Source organism: Chiloscyllium plagiosum, unplaced genomic scaffold, assembly GCF_037043375.1.
Source record: "Chiloscyllium plagiosum isolate Xiang-an unplaced genomic scaffold, Cpla_swu_hap1 HiC_scaffold_48, whole genome shotgun sequence".
NCBI classification, from domain to species: Eukaryota; Metazoa; Chordata; class Chondrichthyes; order Orectolobiformes; family Hemiscylliidae; genus Chiloscyllium; species Chiloscyllium plagiosum.
In genome coordinates, this window is record NW_028270186.1 from 9,798,847 (window position 1) to 9,819,810 (window position 20,964).

Consider the following 20,964-nt stretch of genomic DNA (forward strand, 5'->3'; position numbering starts at 1 on the left):
GGGACATCAAGACCACAAATGCAGGATGCTAAAGACATTCATGTTCAGAACCACTGAAAGTAACTCCTGGAAAGATACATATTTCACAGGTATCTGTGGTATCAATGTTGAACTTAAATCACCCATGGTCCCACTTGTTCCCTGGTAGGTCCTGTGGTCAGAATTTCTACAGCGAACTTATTATCTTGCTCCATTTTTTTAATAAACACAGGGAATAAAATCTAGTAGCCCGATGCCCGAATGAACAAAATCCTTCAGGCAGAGAAAAAAAACAGCCCAGATTTGTGCTGAGATTTGGGTTTCACTGCTGGACAAATACCCACCTTCCCCACCACTCACATAGTCCAAGGAATTAAGCAATGAAACAAACTCCTTCCAGTTTCCTGAATGTAACATTATGACCAGGCAATGTTCCCCAATTTATTCTAGTTCCAGATGGGAAGCCATAAATAGTCAAGCTCCTGGCAATGGTTCCATAACTTGTTGCCACACATCCTAGTGTTCACACATCCTAAGAAAGATGTGACATCTCAATACCACAGTCTGAGAAGATTATCCATTGTTCGCAATGTTGAGGCCCCGGAAACCTGTTTCCCAACACTTTAAAATCTAAACACCTCCTAACATTCCCCATAAACCCAGCAAATATCTTTAAATTCCCAAATGTAAGTAGACTTTATTTTCCTTACCATCTATCTGGACACCGAGCAATAATGAAGGGTAGTGATTTATAACTTCCAAGAAAAGATGGACAAAATTCCATCACTTCAAGCCCAAACCACACATACAACATTGAGTGTTCAATGACGAGATCTGGTATATCTTCAACTTGCTTGGAGATAGAGAAGTGTGATTTTGCTTTGTTAATTTCCCTGTTGTTCAAGCCTATGCATCCAAAATGATCAACTGGTTCTTGGATATCATGGATTTAAATAACAATAACACTTCCATCCATTATAATAAGTCCATACCCCTCATTTCTGAAGGAAAGCAACCACCAATACATCAGAGAAACAACGGAGGTAGTTGGCTGCTTAACCTTTGGCTCCTCACTCATTATATCAGATAATCCTGATTCTGACTGACCCAAGTGGCTTAGTGACCACGTCCAAAGCCGTGGGTTGCTCTTGCAGACTGCCCATCACCCTCAAGCGAAGGCTATCACCTTGATTTGATTAAGGACTGTTGACAACCACAAAAAGCATCCAGGCTTTGTGTCTGCAGTCAACAACATAACAAAAGTAATATGAGTCTCACAGCTCTAGCTGAGGGGACAAAACACTAAAAGGCAAGTAAGGCAATGCAAGGCAAGGATGGTGTGAGCATGCAGGTAAACTCAGAGTGAGTGAGCACTATGACAGAGAGCAAATTGTATGGAGATCCATCCTAATCCTGTCCATAAGTTGGGATGGAGTCCCTGAGCACAGGGTCCGTGCAGCAGCTTTGGAACAACAGTAACTGGTGCAACCAAGGTGCAGCCATGAAGTGCAGAAGTGTCCCGTAACTCTCCTGATTGGAGATGTGCCAGAAGGATTTTTAGCGGCTGGCACATAGCAGATGCCAATGTCTGAGGATGTGGGGTGCATGTGGCTGGTCCCCTTGGAGCATACCCTAAGATGTTGGTGCTGATTGCCCAACATGGAGGTCTTTTTGTGCAAGTAGTGAGCATAAGTTGCTGAATACCCAATCTGAGTTTGATTATGAGACTTCTTCATGTCTAGTTTCTTTGGCACGTTTGGTAGAATGAGAAGCCCAATGAGGTGAGATGAAGCATTAATATGGCTTTTTACAAGCTATAAGCTCTCTCAATTACTAACTTACTCCTGTCTTATGAGAAACTGGCTATGTTACTCAGCAAAATGCAATACTCACCTCACACTAAAGCCTTGACTTCTCTTCTTCGCCCTTTTTATTCATTAACCCCAGCCGTAAATGTTGTACACTTGTTGGCAGGATTGGAGATAGTTGTAATTTATTTTCCAGTATCTGCTACAAAATAATAACACCGAGATTAAAGCCACAGGCTTTATGCAATAATGCACAACTTGTTGGTGAGTGTGATTTCAATACTTTTCTTGACACATTTTAAAATTTTTTGGTTGTACTACATTGTTTTATGCTGAAAATGTGTTGCTGGAAAAGCGCAGCAGGTCAGGCAGCATCCAGGGAACAGGAGAATCGACGTTTCGGGCATAAGCCCTTCTTCTTCATTCCTGAAGAAGGGCTTATGCCCGAAACGTCGATTCTCCTGTTCCCTGGATGCTGCCTGACCTGCTGCGCTTTTCCAGCAACACATTTTCAGCTCTGATCTCCAGCATCTGCAGACCTCTCTCTCTCCCCTACGTTGTTTTATGACTGGAGAAAAATCCTCCAGATATACAAATGAAGTTTTTTTTGTTCTATAGCACTGTACTCACTGTGCATTTGGAGTAATAATTCTTTTTTATTATTATGAAGCCCTGAGGGCATCAATAATTCCCATATCTAGTTATTTGAGTCAGTTGGACTTCAAGTCAGGCCGAAGTGTTAATGAACATACCACCTTGGTTTATTGGTAACTTTTTGTGAGTCTAAATCAATTCAAAAGACCCACAGGAACATTAAAGCTTGAAGCAAGTAGGCAAGATCCGTGCAAAAAACGATGTTAACATTTCAGTTATGGATACTTTGCTGAAAATATTTTGAAATTAAAAACTGATTCCTCTGTTTTTCCATGGTACTGCACATCACCTGAATATTTCTATCCATTCTCAGTTTATGTTTCAAAGTTCCAACACTTATGACTACTTCCAATAATTTTGCTTTTTGTAAAACAAGGCTGACTTGCTTTCAAAATTATGAACTCCAATCTCAAACCTGACAGTACATACTGTGGCTGGATACCATTTCTTCGGGTCCTGTTCCACGTTAGGGCAAGTCTCAACGGAAGACGTGAGAAGATATTACAGCTTCTACATTTCGATTGTGCAGCATCAGAAGTGATCCTCTATGGGCAGCAATAATTATCTCGTCTGCAGAAGGCCTCTGGTTAATGTGTAATTACACGTTCAGTACTGTGGCCTGTAGGCCAAGAGAAATTGAAACTAATCTTCACTGGTGAATCGCTCACACTTAGCACTGCTAGAATGGGACAACACTCATTCATTGTAAAGGTTGGAAGTGCTTATGTATTGTTTTCTTTACTCCCCTCAATATCTTACTCTACTGTTCACTTTACTGCATTCAAGCAGGTCTGAATTAGAACAAAGAACAGTACAGCATAGTACAGGCCTTTTGGCCCTCGATGATGTGCCAACCTTTAATGCTACTCTAAGATCACACTAACCTACATAACCTTCATTTAACTATCATCAATGTTCCTATCCAAGAGTTGCTTTAATATCCCTAACATATCTGACTCTGCTACCACTGCTGGCATTGCATTCCATGCACCCACACTCTGTAAAGAACCAATCTCTGACATCTCCCCGAGACCTTCCTCCAATTACCTTAAAATTATGCCCCCTCGTGATATACATTTCCACTCGGGCTATCAACTCTATCTATGCCTCTCACCATCTGGTACATCTCTTTCATGTCACCCCTCATCCTTTTTCATTACAATGAGAAAAACCCTAGCTCCCTCAACTCTTCTTCATTAGACATGCCCTCCAGTCCAGGCAGCATCTGCTAAATCTCCTCTGCATCCTCTCTAAAGCTTCCACATCCTTCTGAGAATTAGGTGACCAGAACTGAACACAATATTCCAATTGTGGTCGAACTAAGGTTTTATAGACCTGCAGCATAACCTCGCAGTTCTTTAACCCAATTTTCATTACCGTGCTAATGAAAATCAACACACCATACGCCTTCCTAACAACCCTCTCAATCTGGGTGGCAACTTTGAGCGATCTACAGGTATGGGCCCTAGGATCTCTCTGTTCCTCCACACTGCCAAGAATCCTGCCTTTAGCCCTTTGTTTGCATTCAAATTCGATCTGTCAAAATGAATCACTTCACACTTTTCCAGGTTGAACTCCATCTGCCACTTCTCAGCCCAGCTCTGCATCCGATCAATGTCCCGTTGCGACCTACAACAGCCCTCCACACAATCCTCAACTCCACCAATCTTTGTGTCATTGGCAAACTTACTAAACCACCCTTCCACTTCGCATCCAAGTCAATTATAGAAATCACAAAGAGCAGAGGTCCGAGAACAGATCCCTGCAGAACACGATTGGTCACCGAGCTCCAGGCTGAATACTTTCTATCTACTACGACCCTCTATCTTCAATGGGCCAGCCAATTCTGCATCCAGACAGCCAAATTTCGCTTTTTCCCATGTCTCCTTACTTTTTGAATAAACTACAGGGAACCTGATCAAACACCTTACTAAAATCCATATAACCAGAGACACTGCTGTACCTTCATCAATGTGTTTTGTCACATTCTCAAACAATTCAATAAAGTTTGTGAGGCATGGCCTGCCCTCACAAAGCCATGCTGACTATCTCTAATCAAACTGTGCTTTTCCAAATAATCGTAAATCCTGTCTCTCAGAATCCTCTCCAATCATTTGCCCAACATCAACATAAGACTGACTGGTCTGTAATTCCGAAGGTTATTCTTACTCCTTTTCTTGAACAAAGGAATAACATTTGCAAACCTCCAGTCATCTGATATTATTCAGTGGACAGTGAGGACGCAAAGATCATCGCCAAATGCCCAGCAATTTCTTCCCTCACTTCCAGTAGCGACCTTGGGCATATCCCATCTGGCCCAGGGTACCTATCTATCCTTATGTTTTTTTAAATTTTCAGCACATCTTCCTTCTTAACATCAACCTGATCAAGCATATCAGCCTCTTTCATGCTGTCCTCACAAACGACAAGATCCCTCTCTCTATTGAATACTGAAGCAAAGTATTCATTAAGGACCTCCCCACACTCCTTAAACTCCACGCATGAGTTCCCTCCACTGTCCCTGATCAGCCTTACCCTCACTCTGGCCATCCTCTTGTTCCTCACGTAAGTGTAGAACGCCTTGAGGTTTTCCTCAATGCTACCCGCTAAGGCTTTTTCGTGTCCCCTTCTAACTCTAAGTCCATTCTTCAGTTCCTTCTTGGCCTCCTTGTAACCCTCTAGAGCCCTGTCTGATCCTTGCTTCCTCAACCTTAAGTAAGCTTCCTTCTTCCTCTTGACTAGATGTTCAACATCTCTTGTCATCCAAGGTTCCTTCACCTTACCATCCCTTCCTTGCCTCAGTGAGACAAACCTGTCCAGCACTATCAGCAAGTGCTTCCTAAACAATCTCCACATTTCTGTCATGCATTTCCCTAACATCATCTGGGAATATCTGTTGCCAATTTAGGTGCTCTAGTTCCTGCCTAATAGCATTATAATTCCCACTCCCCCAATTAAATACTTTTCCATACCATCTTCTCATATCCCTCTCCAGGACTATAATATAGGTTAGGGAATTGTGATCACTATCACTGAAATGCTCTCCCACTTAGAGATCTGACACCTGCCCTAGTTCATAGCCAAGCACCAAATCCAATATGGCCTCCCCTCTACTCAAACTATCTACATGTTGAGTCAGGAACCTCTACTGGCCACACTGACAAAATCTGCTCCATCCAAACTATTTGCACGAAAGAGGTTCCAACTAATATTAGGGAAGTTGAAGTCACCCATGACAACAATCCTGTTACTTCTGCATCTTTCCAAAATCTGCCTCCCAATCTGCTCCTCTGTGTGTCTGTTGCAATTTTTCTGGTGGGAGGGGGGGGTCTATAGAAAACTCCCAATAAAGTGACTGCTTCTTTCCTGTTTCTGACTTCCACTCATACTGACTCAGTAGACAAATCCTGCTCAACAACCTTACTTTCTGCAGCCATGATTCTATTCCTGATTAGCAATACCACTTCCCCACCTCTTTTACCTCCTTTCTTATTCCTTTTGAAACATCTAAACCCCAGAACATCCAACAAACCTTTCTTCCCCTGTGATATCCAAGTCTCCATAATGGCCACAACATCGTAGCTCCAAATACTGATCCTTGCTCTAAGTTCATCATCTTTATTCCTGACACTTCTTGCATTAAAATAGACACACTTCAACCCATCACACTGACTGCACGTTGGCCCTATCAAGTGTCCATCCCTCCTCACAGACTCTCTGCACACTTCATCTCCCTATTCACCAGCTACCCCATCCTCTGATCCATAGCTCTGGTTCCCATTCCCCTCCAAACTAGTTCAAACCCTCCGGATGAGCTCTAGCAAACGACCCGCCTAGGATATTGGTGCCCCTCCAAGTTCAGGTGCAACCGGTCCTTCTTGTACAGGTACCACCCTCCCCAGAAGGTATCCCGATGATCCACACATCTGATGCCCTCCCTCCTACAACAGCTCTGCAGCCACGTGTTCAGATGCACTTGCTCTCTGTTCCCAGCCTCAATAGCCTGTGGTACTGGTAGCAATCCTGAAATGAGTACTCTGCTCATCTTGCCTTTTAGCTTCCAACCTAGCTCCTTATATTCACTTTTTAGGTCCTCACCCCTTTGCCTAGCTATGTCATTGATATCTATGTGTACCACTACTTCTGGCTGCTCATCCTCCCCCTTAAGTATCCTTTTTAAGAATTCGCTTATGTTTTCCTCACACTTCACAGTGCTTCGAGCAAACATCTTTAGTGTACCAGCAGCCAACCGTGAAGTTTGACTATACGTTCCCTTGATGTAAAAAAGTCTCTGGTTCAGGGTGAGAAGATGGATCTCCATTTCAGAAACAACTAGTTTACATTAGAATAAGTGTGGTTCAGTGAAGAAAGGGCAAACCTAGCCTGGATTCAACATCTCTATCTCATGCAGGAAAGATGACCTGCATGAATGTTTGTGAAGAACAGAATGCTTCACAATTCCCCTTGGGAACAAAGTGGTTGATAACAGTCAGCAAGATTCTGGTTTGACCTTTTATGGATGGAACAGATCCATGGTCGCCATGAAAATCTGTTTTCAATCAAAATAGGCTGACATCATCCACACTAAACACCAAGAGAATCTCTTAATAGAGATGGCCATGAGACAATCAGATTTGTCAAACCAAGGTGTTTGAAGAATGGCATAATTTGCTGATCTGCCTGTGTTGCACAGAACATCAGGTGCATTGCACTGATTTGGATTGTGATCTGAAAAGTGTATTACTTCCAACAAAGAATATGTTTGTTTGCCTGTCTGGCTTTAGATTTTCAGACTGCTGATAGACACACACATAGTCACTGTCTCAGCATCTGACCATACTTCCTTCTCTGAAATTACCCTTCATTCTCTTTGCTCAGTAGGCAGCATTCTTAAGTTAAAGCTTGATTTGAGTCAAATATTTTACTGCATCACTGAAAGAATACTTCCTTTGAATCAGCTGCGAAATTACTTTCATGATGATTCTCATCCCAAATTGCCCTTGAGGCAGTAGTGATGAGATGCCTTTTTGAACTGAAGTCCATGTGGTGCAAGTCCACATTTAGTGCTATCAGGAAGGGAGTTGCAGGGTTTAGATCCAATGATAGTGAAGGAACTCTGATATACTTCCAAATCAGGCTGGGTGTGGCTTGGAAGCAAACTTGCAGATAATAGTGTTCCAAAGCATCTGTTATCTTTCTCTGTCTCCTGGAAGGTGTTCAGCAGGCTCTATTAATGGAGCCTTGGTGAATGCTGCAGTGCATCTTGATGATGGTACACACTGATACTAGTGTGCATCATGGTGGAGGGTGTCAATGTCTAATTGCTGGACAGGGTGTCCATCTGCATTGTGTTGAGCTTTTTGAGTGTTCGAGGAGAGCAATCATGCAATTAAGTGCAAAGTATTGCATCTCGTTCCTGATTGGTGTCATGGGGAGTCAGGAGCTGATATGCTCACTGGAGAAACCCAGTGCAAGAATTCTTGTCTCTGAACTGCTCCTATAGCTACATACTTATATCTCTAGTCCAGATTGCTTTCTGCTCAAAACTACCTGGATGAGCTGTCTTCTGAGGGGTGCTTGAGTAGATTGGGCCTGTAATCTTTAGAATATAGAAGAACAAAAGGCGACTTTATTGAAACATTGAGCATTGTTAGAAGACTTGACAGGGTTGATGTAGAAAAGTTTCTCCCCCTTTTCAGAGAGTCTAGGACCAGAGGGCATGATATCAAAATAAAGTATCACCTATTTAAGACAGAGGAGGAATTTCTTCTCTCAGAGGTTAGAGAATCTATGGAATTGTTCATTGCAGAGAGATGGGTCACTGATTATATTGAAGGTTCAGACTGACAGATTTTTAATCAGGTTTTGGGGAAAAGCCAGGAAAACAGAGTTAAGGATTAGCAGTTCAGCCATGGTCTCATTGATTGGCAGAGCATTCTCAATAGGCCGAATGGCCTACTTCTATTACTTTGTCTTTTGTTCTTAATTCAACACTTCTTGTGATTGATTACAACAAGATTAGTTTAAAAAGAGGCCTTTCCTTCATAAAAATTTTTTCTGATGCAAAAGGTATTTTTTGGTTTGAAGAGAGTTAAATTAGCAAGCTTTCTTCAGAATAAAGGTGAATTTATTCTCCACTAACCACAAGAAAAAAATAAAATGTAATACATATACACATCCAAGAAGTACGAATCGGACAAAATATCCAATGCAGAGGATGCAGTTAGTTTTCAATGCTTTTTTTTGTACTCCAAGAAGGTAAAATACAAACTTGGCATTTGTCTTTGTCATTTCCACATTTTGACTGATTTCAATGGCACACAGCCAAGAAGATGGCTTTCCTGCAGGTAGGAGTAATTGTGCTTTGTATCTCTTACTTTACAATTTGTATTTTACGTTTCCCTGAGAACCCCTGGTGTGACATTTCATCAGTTCAAACAGGGTCTTTCAGCAGTTAATGATTTCATTCTCAGGATTTACATTTGTTCAAAACACATGCCATGTTCAAAACTCAAATATGTCTGTAAACAATTCAGGGTTATGATCTGCTGTCATGACATCTGTAAGCGATGTATGGATTTTGGAAAGGAAAATCAGCAGCTGAGTTACTTACTGCAAAATTCCTTACCTTTGGGGAATTATGGTCCCATGTAATTACACATTCATATACTTCAAATGAAGAATGAATACTCAAATGTCCCCAAGTGAAGGACAGTGCATTTTTGCAATGTCCTGGCTGAAAGTGGTAGCTTACCAAAAACATTAAAAATAGATTAACGAACTGTTCACCTCTGCTATTTATCAAACATTACAAAGCACAAAATTGATACATCTGCCCAAATGACAAGATAAACAAATGTCAAAGGAATGCACTGTCTGCTAGGCACCTTTTTTTGGCATGCTGGACTTGTAGTACTAATAGGTGACTGCGCATCTCTGCTTATTCACTACATGATAAAAGAACAAAGTCAAAAAGAGTCAAAATTCCAATTTTTGGTCACTGTTCATTGTCACCTAATGGAGGATTGATTCTCTGTGATTCCTCTTATAGTTGAATAGCAAATGAGAACTTATGATCCCGATTTCATAATTGCCACTTAGATGAAATGCAAAAGGCTGCCATTGTAGGAAGAATTGACTCCCAGCAATAGTCAGTGTCTTTGGGAGATGATAAAGCAGAAAATTAAAAGAAAATACAACCATGAAGAAAAAAGATTCAAAGAGCGGTCCTTCAGAAACAACACATAGGCATTCAGCACATATTAATTTCAAGACACAGTGCCTGGGTATTGAATCACTACATTTCCTGATCTGTGGGATTAGCAGTTTTAATAAGATTTATTGATTTTGCTAAATTCATTCAATTGTAAAGCTCAAGACTGCTTTTTTTTCCAGGCAACCCCCATGAGTATATCACAGCTGCAAAGTAGAGGTCTGATTTTAACCTTGCTCCATGTTCACATTCCATTTGGTTGACAATAATTTTATTCAGGAGGAAGGCCTTGTCGTTTCCAATTGGGGCCTGAACTCACTGAGGTAGTATAAGTAGGCCGAAGGCTTCTGCACTTACAAACTGTAACACTTATATTTGTAGTAAAAGCATCATTTTTTTCCCCTTGACCAGGATACTAAAAGGACTTGATCATAGCAACAGCTTGGTAATAAATCACTTGAATCCAGGTGACAATTTATGGCACAAATTTAGTGTTCAATAAAAGAACAGACGCTACCTTTCAACACTCAGCTGACCTGGGCTAATTGACCCCAGCATGGTCTTGTCATTAATCATGTTGGCACAGGGCAAGCTTAAGGCTTACATCATCAACTTACAAAGTAAATAAAATACAAGGGAAAACTGGACAAACCATTCCTATGTGTTTTACAGATATGGCAATTTCTTTGTGCACATTATTCAAATAATAATTCAAAGCAGTTCCATTTTAAACAAAAGGGACAGTGTCGGTGATTTTGGCTTTGAAATAATGGCATGGGAATCAAGTGTCATAGAGGCCTTCAGCGCAGAAAAAGGCCCTTCGGCCCATTGAGTCTGCACCAGTCAAAACAAACTACTTCACAATTCTAATCCCATTGTCAAGCACTTGCCCATAGCCTTATACACTTTGCATATAAATTCATCAGCTGCTTCATGACTCTTTATTTACTGGAGGTATTATTTTAAAACTGTCAATGTCTCCTCTGTAACACCAGAGTTTCAGAAAAACACTGTAATATTTCTGGCCAGTTGTGCAGGTAGGCATCCCATCTCATCCACAATCAAGGGTAACCAGAATCAGGTTTATTATTTAAAAATAAAATGGAAAAATAGGGTTGAACATTATTACAGTCTGGAAAATTGAACATTATCCATTTGAGGCATCAAGCAATCATAAGTAAGATGCCACATGGTTGCAGTGCAGAACAAAACTCATTGGCTCACTAAGCTCAATACCCACGCCATATCTCATAGGAATAGAGGAAGGTACTAAGGAACTTTGGATTATGTCACAAAATAATCTGCAGCTCGAGTCCATCTGCCTGCGATGCTTCGGGAAACCTTAGTATGCATGGCATTTTGAAATTTTCAATTGATGCACTGCCTGAGGCATGCAATTAAGTTGACAGAAGAAGGTTTCAGCTCATGAAATCAAAGGGACAATAGCAACATGGATATAAAATTGGCTGAGGAAAATGAAACAGAAAGGTCAATGGGTATTTTTTCAGACTTGAGGAAGGCTTATAGTGGAGTTGCCCAGGGATCCTTCCTTTTTCTGAACATTGGTACATATAAGTGATCGAGATGTTGGTGTGAAGGGGACCATTTCAAAGCTTGAGAATGTTTTAAAACTTGGGAGTACTGTGAAGTGTGACAAGGACACTGCAGAAATTCAAAAGGACATTGAAAATTGGTGGAGGAGGTGGCAGATTAAGGTCGACTAGGAGATGTGTTAGGCGACACATTTTGGACAGAAGGCTTAGAGAGAAAGTATACATCAGGGATACTATTCTCAAGGCTGTGCAGAAGCCAAGAAATATGGGTAAATGTGTACATCGCCATTCAAGATTTAGGATAGGAAGAGAGAACATTCACGAGAGCATACAGCATTCTTGGCTTCATTAATCAGGCCACAGAGTATACAAGCAAGGAGATTTGATTGAATTCAAATGGGATGCAAGTTAGACATCAACTGGGAAAGGTTGTACAATAGGGGTGCCACACATTAAAAAGGATGTGAATACACTGGAGAGATTGCAGAAGAGGTTACTATAAAGGTTCGAGGGATGAGAAATTTGAATTATGAAGATAGAATGGAATAGTGAGGACGTTTAACTTGGAGAGGAGACAGCTAAGATGCAAGTTTACAGAATTATCAAGAATCCAGAGAGTGTAAATGGGGACAAAGTGGTGCTGTTCAAAAGGGTGTCCAGAATCAATACGGCAGAGATTTAAAGTGATTTGCAAAAGAAGCATATGCGTGGTGAGCAAAAGCTGTCAACAGCAAGTAGCAAGGCTGTGGATTGCACCACCTGAATGTGTAAAGGTGGATTCAATTGAAACATTCAAGATTGCAATAGGTGATTGGTTGAACAGAGATAAAGTGCAAGGTTATCTGGAAAAGGCAGGAGATTTGCACTCACTCACAATATTCCAAGAGCCACCATGCAGACATGATGGTATGAACGCCTTCCATCTGCACCATAAAAGTTCTGTGATTCAAGAGCAGAATCAGCAAAAACATAGATTTAAGATAGTGGAAATCTTCACTATTTTTGCTTTCAAGCATTCCCAGGACTAGATTCAATGTCAATATTAATCACATGATACCAAAATTTTCTCTCAACCTAATCAATCTCGTGCCCCAATTTGAATGATTATAGCAACTTTACTATTTCCAGTTCTCGGTATTTGATAGGTCTCCAGATATTTGTTGCCCATTGCTAATTAGCCCAATGGGACATGTAATGCTTTTTCAAAGGACATTTAAGAGTTAGCAGGTTTTGAGAAGATTTGTAGCTCAGGTTGAGGTTCTGGATGTAGGTTTGCTTGCTGAGCTGGAAGGTTCATTTTCAGACATTTTGTCACCATACAGGGTAACAGCTTCGTCCGGAGGCCCACTGAAGATGTCACCTAATATGGTGACGAAACGTCTGAAAATGAACCTTCCAGCTCAGCGAGCAAACCTACATCCAGACATTTAAGAGTCATCACATTACTGAGAGACCAGAGTCATATGTAAGCCAAACCAGATAAGCTAGGTACATTGACCTTCCCTGAAGTAAATGAGCAAACTGGATGGGTTTTTATGGCACTCATGTTTCCTGGCATTAAAATGGAGATAAACTTTATATTCCAGAATTACTGTTAATTTAATCCAAATTCCACCAGCAACCAGGGTGAAATTTGAACCAGTATCCTCAAAACATGAGTCTCAGGCCTTTGAATTACTTGAGCACTGGCATGATCACTGCTACTGTCACCTCTTGAATAAATGAAGGTAACATAGCACTGTGAAGTGCCACCCACAACAAATGGAGCTATCTTACCAATGGAAAAGTTCTTTTTCTAAAACAAAACACAAGTGCTACATAATAATCCACGGGGGAAAGAGAGGAGGAAATAAGCATCATAATTATCCCTGGACAAAAAGTACAAGGGAGAGTAATAGGTTTAAAGGCCAAGACAGCCCCTGCACCTGATGGGTTGCATGCTTGTATTTGAAAAGAAATAGTGGCTGAAATAGTGGATGTATTGGTTGTAATTTTCCAAGAATGCTTGTACTCCAGAAAAGTCCCAGAGGACTGGAAAACTGCCAACATAACACTTATATTTAGAAAGGAAAGGAGACAAACAACAGTTAAGTATAGACCAGTTAGTTTAACATCTACTCTTGGGAAAATGGTCGTCAATTATAAAGCATGAATAGCAGAGCATTTAGAAATACATAATTTGATCAGGAAAAGTCAGCATGAAGGAGAAATTGTGTTTAATTTATTATAATTCTGTGAAGAGGTCACAAGCAAGATAAAGGGGAAATTGAGGATGTAGTCCATTTCGATTTACAGAAGGTGTTCAATAAGATACCGCAAGTTCAGATTCTTGATTAGAGCCGATGTTGTTGGAAATAGTGTATGAGCATAGATCCCAGGTATGGAAGACGTTCTTAGGAGGAAACATTATGTTGGCAGGAAAATGAACCTTACTGAAACATTGTAAGATACTTATAGGGCTTTTTCCTATTCATTCAGGGATATAGGCATCACTGGTTAATCCAGCATTTTCACCCATCCCTAACTGGCAGATTGTAGTTAAGAGTCAACCACTTTGCATCTGCAGTCACATGTACACCAGAGCAGATACTAGTGATCTACAGGGTTTTATCTGACACTGAAAAACAATATTATGGTCATTGTTAGACTCTTAATTCCAGATTCCGTTGAATTTCACCATCTCCTAAGGCAGGATTCCTAGGTCCTTGGAATATTACCTGTGTCTGGATTAATTGTCAAACGATACCACCAAGCCATCACCTCCCCGGTATAACAGTGTAGATGCAGAGATGGTGTTTCCCCTTGTGGGACAGTTTTGGATGAGAAGGCATAATCTCAGAGTGAGAGGATGTCTATTTTAAAGAGGGATGGAGAAATTTTCTCCTATGAGTAGGTACTGAATCTGTAGAATTCTTTAGAACCTAGGGTAGTCGAGGCTGGGTCATGATGTATATTCAAGGCTGTGACAGAGCGATTTCTATTCATTGGAAATAGGTAATGGGCAGGCAAGTGGAGTCGAGCATTTTAAAATCAGCCATGACCTCAGTAAATGTTAGAGTCGACTCACTGGGCCGAATGATGTCATTACGCCACAGCCAGCTAAGTTCAGTTTCATGATTCTGCTGATTCAGCACCTTCCTCACAAATACAAGCCACAGTCTTCATTGTTTAGAGTTCCAGGGGGGAAACCTCTCAGCTTGGGTCCAAGGTTACATTGTTGGCAAAAGTGAAAATTGCTGCTAATTTGGGAACTTGAGACAAAAAAATTCAGGCTCCCTTCCCTGAATCTGGAAAGATATTTCCTGCCCACTGATTGTTTTGCTGTGTTGAAATTCCATGTTGTTCACCTCGGAAAATCCTAACCGTACATACATTTCTAACAAAGAAATTAGACTTAACAGAAATTGCGGTCCTTTTTCTGTCTGTCTTCTAATTCATCACTATAACTCTCCAGAGGAATACATTTCAGCATGGCTATCTGAATTCCTCAAATGAAAGGAGCAAAGGCTCCTCTGATAGTCAGTCTTTATCAATGGGTGTGGTGATGAGTTATTAATACACAATGTGATATTGATCTATCAGTGAATGAACAGATCTCAGCTGGCATGGTGGTCTCGATGTTACAATTACGCTTAACCTGGCTTCAGAATTGGGACATCAGCTGGGATGCTGCTCCTGTTTTTATCAGGTGAAAGTATGTGGGTCTTTGGACTGCCAATTAAACTGTACACTGATGGAAAATAGGGGCAAAGGGAACAAAAACTGCAAGGGAAAAAGTAATATTTGCTTTCAAAGTCACAGTGGTGCTTGTATTTGACTGAATTTGCCTGTCTTTTCTATTTCCAACCCTCTAGCTTCTTTTATCTTCAGTGATCCTGAGGTTAGTTTTATGGCTAAAATTTCCTAATGTCCCCAACTGCTTTTTTTCTATTTTGTTCCTTCATCATGGCTGTTATTGCTATATTCAGTCCCCAGGAGACTCAGCAATGCAGACACAACAGCACACTCTAACATGACTTGTCCCTCACTGACTCAATTTAGGCAAAGCTGTCATTCAGCTTCAAATGTAGTCAGAAACAAAAACAAAATCGAATCCAAGGTAGACAAGCAGGAGGCTTGAAGAACACAGCATGCCAGGCAGCATCAGGTGGTGGACAAGTAATGTTTCGTGTGTGACCCTTCTTCAGAATGACTCACATCATGAACTGAATGTTGCAAAGTTTAAACTTAAACACGATTCAAACTGCCTCACTGAATTTACCTGAAATTCTTTATTACCCATAAGATTGTAACTGCATAGCACAATGATATACTAGGGTACAGAGTAAGCAAAAGTACAATTGTAACCACATATTATAATATATGCAGTATTTCTCAACAGATTACTAATTACAATGCATTTGGCTGATAGGATCCCATGGATTCTTGGATAAATATTGAATTGGATATTTATTGGATAAATTTCACAGTTCATTCCATTTTCGTGCCTTTTCTCCATTACCCCAATTGAGTTTGTGATTAAAAATCTATTTCAACCTTGAATATACTTGATAACTCAGACTCAACAACCCCCTCCTTGGTCAACATTTCCACAGATTCAGGACGCTTTGCAAAAAGAAGTTCCTTCTCATCAGTCTTACGTCGGTGACCAACCCCTCAGAAATTATGCCCTCGGGTTCTAGATTCTCCTTGAAGGGGAAACAATCTATCCTATCAAGTCCTGAAACATCTTCTATGATTCGAAAAGGTAACATCTCACGCTACAGAACTCCGATTTCTCCATGCCTGGGACTAACCTGGACAATCTTCTCTTGATTGCATTGGACACCAATATATTTTTCTTTAGATAAGGTGACCAAAACTGTTCACACTATCCTAAGTATGGTTTACACCTTGTCTAGTTTTCACAAAATTTCCTTATTTTTATAATCTATTTCCTTGGAAATAAAGACCAATATTCCATTTGCCTGCTCTATGACGTAATGAACTTGGAAGCTAACATTTCCCAATTTATGCACAAGACCCCCAAATCCCTGTGCTGCTGATTTCTGCAGCCGGTTTTTCCCTTTAACTAATGTTCAGTTCCCCTATTCCTCCTGTCAACCTTTTTCACCGTATTATATTCCAAATGCCAAGATTTTGCCAACTCAGTTAATCTATCTGTATCACTCTGTCGATTCTGTTAACCTCACAAGTTGCCTTGCAATTACATTTGAATTATCTGCCAAGTTGGCAACAGTACATGCAGTTCTCTACTCCAAGTCATGAGTCTATGTTGTAAATAATGGCGACCACAGCACTCAAGCCTGTGACACACCATGAGTTGCAGTTTGCCATTCTGGAAATATCCTTACCCCAAATCTGTGCCTTCTGTCAGTTAGCCAATCCTCTTCCCATGCTCATATACTATCTACAATGTAATGGGCTCTAGTCTTATAAAGTCATATACCTTAATGAAACATCATGAAAACACAAATATATTACATTCGCTGGTGATACATGATTTGCCCTGCTTTTTACCTCTTCAAAAGAATTCTAATAAACTTGATAAGAATGATTTCCCCTTCAGGAAGTTTGTTGACTTTGCTTGGTTATATCGTGCATTTCTGTTACATGCTTTATAATAGATTATAACGCATTTCAATTACAGATCTCAAACTAACTGGTATACAGTTACTTGGCTTTTGTCTGCTTCCCTTTTTGAATAAAAGTGTTACTTTCATAGTTTTCAATGTTGGGACATTGCAGGAAGGCAGTGTTTGCCAACTGGTTACTACGCATCTATTCATTACGAATGCATGGTTCTAAGAACTGACATTATCGCGTGCACTTTACATGTGACATCATGCACAAGTGTATTATTGCTTGTGCATAGAGAAGTGTATGCACAAGTGTGAACTAGGCTTCAGTGGTGGGAGGAGATGCCATATTACAGGATGGGGTAGGGGGAAAACCCAGAGGTGAGACAGGAAGAGGGCCAGGCAAATGCAGCTGTCCTTGCTGTCCATCTTGATATTACTTTCATGTTTACCCTCAAAATTCATTTCCCCCTCTTACTTGTTTCTTTGGTCATCTTTTGTGGGTTTTAAAATGTTCCCAATCATCTAGCTTCCACAGATCCTTCTCACACTCAATGCTTAATCTTCTATTTTTTAAAATATTACTCTCCATTTGTTTTTTGTTTCTCTATGCCAATAAATATCTTTAGAAGTCAGTGTTTGCCTGGTTAGCCCTTCCCCCATTCTCTGTTCAACTTTTTCCAGTGTGCCTTTACTTTTTCGTATCTCATTTTATTCCCCCAAAACCTTAGGCACACAGAGCAGAGATACCTGCTGGTACAACCATATGGCAGTCTGGTTGACTGCTGGCTTTGGTGTGCCCCAGATAAATGCAACTGACAAACTCCCGGGTAACAAAGTAATTGATGCCTGTGCTCACAGCTTCCCGCTCAGGTCCAAATCAGAGACAAAACATTGACACGACCATAACAGATCTCATCGTATAGTATTGTATTAGCCAGACTTGTTCCTGAATCATTTGGTCAGTGTTGCTGAATTCAGCCACTTTGATTTTTTGTTCAATCTGAGCTCTGAGGCAATAATTTCCAAGTCTTTGATATGCTTTACGTTTCATTCTGTTATCATTGTTATATGGGTTAGTGTTTCTTTTACCATCTGACCTTAAACTCCTTTTCCAGAACCTCAAGGCCATGGAATCCCTTACCTTGGCTCAACGATCGTTTCCTCTTCCAAATGTCATCAGCAGTTTCAAACATAATATCATCAGCTTTGGTGCAACTAGACTGAAAGGAGTCATAGAAGACCTGTAAAGTAAGGTTCAGGATAAATATCCTGCTTCAACATGATTTTTCATACATTAGCAAAGACGTTTTCTGAAACAAAATTTGACTGCTCTGTTACCTCTTCACTATTTGTCACATTTGCCATTTTGGAATACCAGGAGCTGGGAAATCCTACAACACACTGCAGTAAACCATATTTCATCAAAATGGTCCTCATTGACACAGATTAGATCAAACACTTTGTTCAGAGTAAATATATTAGTGTCCCACGAAGGGACTTGATGAAAATCCACTTTGGGTGATTGTCATCATTTGCCTCACAAGAATTATGTTATGTAAAGCAGATGAAGTCATGTGAAATATCAATTCATACAAAATAATTTCACGCAACCGTGTTCAGACAGCTACTAACCATTCAAAGCACAGTCAGAAAATATCAAACATGGATTATGAAATAGGTCAGAGGAGAATAAAAACAGTGAGCAACTACATCGACAATACGCAGAAACCTTGAAAGAGAAAAAAGTAGATCTATCGAATTATAGTGAAAATCTTTAAATTAGAATTTTAATCCCTTTTGTAATGTATAAAATATAGCAACAAATTTATGGACAGCAAGCAGTCCTGATGAAGACTTAAGTCGAAAAGTCAACTCTCTTGCTTCTCAGATGCTGCCGTACATGCTGTGCTTTTACCAGTGCTACACTTATTATTGGTGCTGATAGCCACAGACTGAAATGGTAGACTTCTCGCCAAACAACCAACATCTGTTGTTCAATAACATACAAAAAGCCCAGTTGTAGGCAAAACCTTGCCATCAAAGACCTGCTTTCTCTCCCGCCAGAAATGGCAATTACTGGCCCTTTGAGAAGTGAAGTCTCAAGTTTGCTCATCTTCTAGCTTTAACACTGATCCTCCAGCCCTGCCTTTTCCACAATTTGCATTGTACATAATTGGTAAAAGATTTATATATTCCTACATGTCATGATTAGAAAGCTTTTGCATCCACAGAATGATAATAAGGAGTGTTGTGAAGAATGAATAAGCTTGCATGTAGTGCATAAACACTACAGAGGAAGGTAATCTGACAACAGAAATCTCAGTTCAATGCTTGTTCGTGCCAGGTTTTTTGATGTACATGATATTTATTTTGTGCTGTGCTTGAATTTATTTTTGCCAGCACAATAAGATATCCTTTTTGTTTAGAATATAAAGGTGAGAAATTATTGATGGTGATAATAGCAAATCAATACTTAACATGTCTAAGTGAGACTCATGTTGTCACTCCATTGAATTTATTTCAAAGGTGTGCAAGAACAGAGTTAAATGTATTTGCTGTCTTGAAGCAAATCTTTTTTATGTTCCAGATTTCAAAACAAATGTTGGAAAAGCATTGCAGATCAATCTATATCTAAAATTAAATGGTACAAATAGCAGATTGTTTGAGTTTGAATGTTTTTCAGAGCCCAGAGGAAAAATAGAAAATGCTTGAAATGCTCATTGGTATAAAATTCTGAAATGTGGTCAGTGCTATCATGTAGCACACAGAGATGACACCAAAATCGGAGGTGTAGTGGACAGTTAAGGAGGTTACCTCAGAGTTCCACAGGATCTTGATCAGAAGGGGTTTAGATTAGAGTGGTGCTGGAAAAGCACAGCAGGTCAGGCAGCATCCGAGGAGCAGGAGAATCAATGTTTCGGGCAAAAGCCCTTCATCAGGATCCTGATGAAGGGCTTTTATCCGAAATGTCAATTTTCCTGCTCCTCGAATGCTGTCTGACCTGCTGTGCTTTTCCAGCACCACTCTGATCTAAACTCTGGTTTCCAGCATCTGCAGTCCTCACTTTTGCCTTCTTGATCAGAAGGGCCAATGGGCCGAGGAGTGGCAGATGGAGTTTAATGTAGATAAACATGAGGTGTTGCATTTTGGAAAAGCAAATCAGGGTAGGACTTATCCATTAATGGTAAGGTCCTAGGGAATGTTGCTGAACAAATACATCTTGGAGAGCAGGTTCATTGTTTTTTGAAAGTGGAGTTGCAGGTGGACAGGATAGTGAAGGCAGCATCTGATATGCTTTCCCTTACTGGTCAGAGCAGCAAGTATAAGAGTTGGAAGGTCATGTTGTGACTGTGTAGGACATTAGTTAGACCACTTTTTGAATAGTGTGCACAATTCTAGTCTCACTCCTATTGGAAGGATGGTGAAAAACTTGAAAGGATCCAGAAAAGATTTAAAAGGATGTTGCCAGGAGTGAAAGGTTTGAACAAAGGAAGAGGCTGAATAGGCTGGGGCTGTTTTTCTTGTAGTGTTGGAAGCTGAGGTTTATAAAATCATGAGGGACATGGATAGGGTAATAGACAAGGTCTTTTCTCTGGGGTGGTGGAGTCCAGAACTAAAAGGCATAGGCTTGGGATGAGAGGTGAAAATTTAAAAGGGACCTAAGGGGCAATTTTTTCACAAAGAGGGTAATACACATATGGCAGTGGTGGAGGCTGGTACAATTACAATGGTTAAAAGGCACCTGGATGGGTATAAGAATAAGAGTTTAGAGGGATATAGGCCATGTGCTGGCAAATGGGACAAGATTAGTTTAGGATATCTGAGTGGCATGGACAAGTTGGACCGAAACATCTGTTTCTGTGCTGTACATCTCTATGACACTTTTTCATGGAAACATGAGAAAGTAAGAGGACTCACAAAGGAGATGTTTAGACAGAAAAAGAAAGAGGTTGGTCAGGGAAAAGTTTTAAGAATGACAGATCCTTTGGGAACATCAGAGGTAACAATGCAGGAGTAGGAAAGGAAGCCATTTCAAATGATTTTCTTGCTATTCTTTAAAAACAACCACATTGGCCGAGATTGGCAAATTCCTGAAAATTGGTTAATAGTTTACAACGTCAAATTTTGCTTCGTAACATTCCTATGAAGTGCATTGGAGCATTTTACAATTATAC

At 40.3% G+C, this 20,964-nt stretch overlaps 1 long non-coding RNA gene across 1 annotated transcript in view; it reads right to left on the reverse strand.

Annotated features, from left to right (window-relative positions):
• Positions 1-2,934: 2,934 nt before the first annotated feature.
• Positions 2,935-20,964, reverse strand: part of LOC148135693 (uncharacterized) — a 30,237-nt gene continuing 12,207 nt past the window's right edge. The window contains exons 2-3 of the long non-coding RNA XR_015754945.1: positions 17,931-18,030; positions 2,935-3,060 (exon numbers count right to left, since the gene is read on the reverse strand). This is a non-coding gene — a long non-coding RNA (uncharacterized LOC148135693). The remainder of the gene's footprint in view (positions 3,061-17,930; positions 18,031-20,964) is intronic.